Genomic DNA, 5000 nt, shown 5'->3' with positions numbered 1-5000 from the left:
GAGACGAGTAACTACATAGCGGGCTCGCCGTGTCACTAATGTACAGAGATACAACAGTTTCGACTGGAACCGGATTAAACGTATACACGGCGCTGATTAGTAATAGATAGAGCCATCAGAATACAGATAATGTATACAACTGTCCGTATACATGCTGAAAGACTCTGCTCACAATCACAACCACACGTCAGCCACACACCCTTATCACGCACTACTCTCTGCCTGTAACACGCACACAGACAATATGTAAGCACCAGCATGGAACAACACCCAGTGCATCCTCTCCGCCACATTAGACAATCCACACTGTCATAACCAGACTGGGAGGTCCACTCAGAAAACAGAATATCCCACCCACCCGACAACCACCATTGCTCAGCCAAGCCACCAACACCCACACATGTCCTACACAGGGGTGCACCCAACATCACAATACTGCCTCCTCTCACAGCACACAAACAATGGCAGGAATGAAAGACACAGGTCTGCCACAAGCATGGAATGAGAGCGCCGCCTGTCATGAGCCAAAGGTGCATCCTGACGTGGCAAATCAGATGATGCCGCAGGCATCCACTTACTATAATCACAATCAACAAACCGGCCGCCCCGCCCCGCCCCCCATTAAACCTTTCCTTACAACAATGTGTACCTTAACCTAACCTATATCGTACCGTAACCTAACCTATATCGTACCGTAACCTAACCTATGTCGTACCGTAACCTAACCTATGTCGTACCGTAACCTAACCTATGTCGTACCGTAACCTAACCTATGTCGTACCGTAACCTAACCTATGTCGTACCGTAACCTAACCTATGTCGTACCGTAACCTAACCTATGTCGTACCGTAACCTAACCTATGTCGTACCGTAACCTAACCTATGTCGTACCTTAACCTAACCTATGTCGTACCTTAACCTAACCTATGTCGTACCTTAACCTAACCTATGTCGTACCTTAACCTAACCTATGTCGTACCTTAACCTAACCTATGTCGTACCTTAACCTAACCTATGTCGTACCTTAACCTAACCTATGTCATACCTTAACCTAACCTATGTCGTACCTTAACCTAACCTATGTCGTACCTTAACCTAACCTATGTCGTACCTTAACCTAACCTATGTCGTACCTTAACCTAACCTATGTCGTACCTTAACCTAACCTATGTCGTACCTTAACCTAACCTATGTCGTACCTTAACCTAACCTATGTCGTACCTTAACCTAACCTATGTCGTACCTTAACCTAACCTATGTCGTACCTTAACCTAACCTATGTCGTACCTTAACCTAACCTATGTCGTACCTTAACCTAACCTATGTCGTACCTTAACCTAACCTATGTCGTACCTTAACCTAACCTATGTCGTACCTTAACCTAACCTATGTCGTACCTTAACCTAACCTATGTCGTACCTTAACCTAACCTATGTCGTACCTTAACCTAACCTATGTCGTACCTTAACCTAACCTATGTCGTACCTTAACCTAACCTATGTCGTACCTTAACCTAACCTATGTCGTACCTTAACCTAACCTATGTCGTACCTTAACCTAACCTATGTCGTACCTTAACCTAACCTATGTCGTACCTTAACCTAACCTGTATTGCGCCTTAACCTAACCTGTATTGCGCCTTAACCTAACCTGTATTGCGCCTTAACGTAACCTGTATTGCGCCTTAACGTAACCTGTATTGCGCCTTAACGTAACCTGTATTGCGCCTTAACGTAACCTGTATTGCGCCTTAACGTAACCTGTATTGCGCCTTAACGTAACCTGTATTGCGCCTTAACGTAACCTGTATTGCGCCTTAACGTAACCTGTATTGCGCCTTAACGTAACCTGTATTGCGCCTTAACGTAACCTGTATTGCGCCTTAACGTAACCTGTATTGCGCCTTAACGTAACCTGTATTGCGCCTTAACGTAACCTGTATTGCGCCTTAACGTAACCTGTATTGCGCCTTAACGTAACCTGTATTGCGCCTTAACGTAACCTGTATTGCGCCTTAACGTAACCTGTATTGCGCCTTAACGTAACCTGTATTGCGCCTTAACGTAACCTGTATTGCGCCTTAACGTAACCTGTATTGCGCCTTAACGTAACCTGTATTGCGCCTTAACGTAACCTGCATTGCGCCTTAACGTAACCTGCATTGCGCCTTAACGTAACCTGTATTGCGCCTTAACGTAACCTGTATTGCGCCTTAACGTAACCTGTATTGCGCCTTAACGTAACCTGTATTGCGCCTTAACGTAACCTGTATTGCGCCTTAACGTAACCTGTATTGCGCCTTAACGTAACCTGTATTGCGCCTTAACGTAACCTGTATTGCGCCTTAACGTAACCGATATTGCGCCTTAACGTAACCTATATTGCGCCGTAACGTAACCTATATTGCGCCGTAACGTAACCCACATTGCCCCTTAACGTAACCCACATTGCCCCTTAACGTAACCCACATTGCCCCTTAACGTAACCCAACACACGTTGGGCCTTAACCCAACACACGTTGGGCCTTAACCCAACACACGTTGGGCCTTAACCCAACACACGTTGGGCCTTAACCCAACACACGTTGGGCCTTAACCCAACACACGTTGGGCCTTAACCCAACACACGTTGGGCCTTAACCCAACACACGTTGGGCCTTAACCCAACACACGTTGGGCCTTAACCCAACACACGTTGGGCCTTAACCCAACACACGTTGGGCCTTAACCCAACACACGTTGGGCCTTAACCTGCTCTGTAATTGTCATACGACGCGTTAAATTAGTGTAGTGTTGCCTAACTGCAACCCCCGCAATATAGTTTGCTACTCGCACTGCCCGGTCCCCAGTGTATCGCTTCATGTTAAACACCTTGCAGCTATACACTGTAATGTGGATGGCAGCAGGACGTACATGCTCAATGCCCTTTGCAGTTGTTCATTGGCATTTGCAGTTGTTCATTGGCATTCGCATGTGCGAAGCACTTAGCCTACGCTGTGGTACGGCCTGTGTCAACTGTCCGCTGATGTTGTACGTCCAAATCACACACTGTACTGCACATTGGTCCTCATGTACTGAATGATACATCGTGGTACATGTGACCGTACAACGACTGCGCCAACAACGGCGAACCATGCGGTCCAAATGTTGTGCACTCAGCTACGTGTCGTCTCCCTATAAGAGCTGGATTGCAGTGTGGTATGCCCTGGATGGCGATCAGCATGAGCCGTCTGTTGATGTAGTGGCGCGTGTTGTCAGACGTAGTCGTCTCTTCTCACACACCGTGATAGCATGGTGCACTGCGTTCCACATCTGCGACATGCGACAGAGGCCGGTTGACAGTCGTTCGCGCAATGGACATCGCATACGTACGGGGGCCACCTTCCACGTGTTCGCGAAGCGTGCACATGTTGTTGCGTGTATGTGGGCAGACATAGTGTGTCGTGACACCTGACACAGGCATGCAACAATCGTTGAATTTGCAAATGGCGATGGACGCCTACGTTTGCTGGTGACGTTATGCAAATGAACAACTGGTAAACCGTTGTGGTGCGGTTGTTCTCGCTAGAGGTGAATCAGTGATGGCGACGATCGGTTGAGCTACCAACCGGTTGTTCCAGCGATACCCACCATGCCCACGAACGTGAATGGCATCTGGGTGTGAAGCGATACGCGGCGGTGGCTGGGTGGGACCGTCCCCGGCCGGTGAGGGGGGGCCTCCCGGCGTGCTGGCCGCGCGGTGCGTGGGCGCACGCGCTACAGCCGGCTGGTGGGGGCGGCCAGTGGCAGGCGCGCCGGCCGACGGAGGCGGCAGGCGGCGCAGCTGCGCGCCGGCGCACCCTGCACGCGGCGCCGTGCGGCCAAAGTAGGTCCTCGCGGGCCCGGTGCGAAGCGCGGTGGACATCTGCAGTGTGCTGGTCCGATTGAGGACTGTGTGCGCTGAGGATGCGCCGCCGCCCGGCGCTCGGCGCCGCGACGCCGTCTGCTGCTCGGTCGCCTCTGCGGTTCTCGCAGGTGGTTTGTATCGCAGCTGTGCGGACGTGTTGGCGCGTGCGCTGTGCTGGGAGAGTTCGCTTCGGCACCCAAGTGGGGCTTTTGTCCTTCTGTGGCGCTGGCGTTGGAGCTGCCGGTCACCGTAGGTGGCGCGTGTTGTCTCCCGCCGGCAATGCCACGACAGCACGCTCCCGGGCCTCTGTCGGCAGCGGCAAGCTCAGTTGGGAGCACGGGTGGTCGCACCTAAAGCGTCTACTCGCCAAACTCCGGGCGATTGCGCCTCTCTCGAACCCGACCAAGTACTTAGGACGGCGCTGCGCGCCGCCGGGACCTGAGAGGGTTTCGAGGTGTATTGTGCAGGGGAGCTCAGCCTCCTCCTGTTTGCAGAATAATTGAGCGGACGCTTGCGTGTTCGCGCGGGCCCCCGGGACACACTCCCGGGCGGCCGGCTGCTCAGCTCTAGTTGACGCAGCTCCCTGGTTGATCCTGCCAGTAGTCATATGTTTGTCTCAAAGATTAAGCCATGCATGTCTCAGTACAAGCCGCATTAAGGTGAAACCGCGAATGGCTCATTAAATCAGTTATGGTTCCTTAGATCGTACCCACGTTACTTGGATAACTGTGGTAATTCTAGAGCTAATACATGCAAACAGAGTCCCGACCAGAGATGGAAGGGACGCTTTTATTAGATCAAAACCAATCGGTCGGCTCGTCCGGTCCGTTTGCCTTGGTGACTCTGAATAACTTTGGGCTGATCGCACGGTCCTCGTACCGGCGACGCATCTTTCAAATGTCTGCCTTATCAACTGTCGATGGTAGGTTCTGCGCCTACCATGGTTGTAACGGGTAACGGGGAATCAGGGTTCGATTCCGGAGAGGGAGCCTGAGAAACGGCTACCACATCCAAGGAAGGCAGCAGGCGCGCAAATTACCAACTCCCGGCACGGGGAGGTAGTGACGAAAAATAACGATACGGGACTCATCCGAGGCCCCGTAATCGGAATGAGT

General features: G+C 51.5%; 1 non-coding gene across 1 annotated transcript in view; it reads left to right on the top strand.

Moving 5' to 3' along the window:
• The first annotated feature begins 4465 nt into the window (after positions 1-4465).
• LOC124580579 overlaps positions 4466-5000 on the top strand; it is a 1910-nt gene continuing 1375 nt past the window's right edge. Inside the window, exon 1 of the ribosomal RNA XR_006973202.1 lies at positions 4466-5000. This exon is cut by the window's right edge and continues 1375 nt beyond it. This is a non-coding gene — a ribosomal RNA (small subunit ribosomal RNA).

The sequence above is a fragment of the Schistocerca americana genome, unplaced genomic scaffold, assembly GCF_021461395.2.
Source record: "Schistocerca americana isolate TAMUIC-IGC-003095 unplaced genomic scaffold, iqSchAmer2.1 HiC_scaffold_334, whole genome shotgun sequence".
Classification (NCBI taxonomy): domain Eukaryota; kingdom Metazoa; phylum Arthropoda; class Insecta; order Orthoptera; family Acrididae; genus Schistocerca; species Schistocerca americana.
The sequence above is the reverse complement of the archived record's forward strand: the minus strand, read 5'-3'. Positions and strand labels throughout refer to the sequence as shown.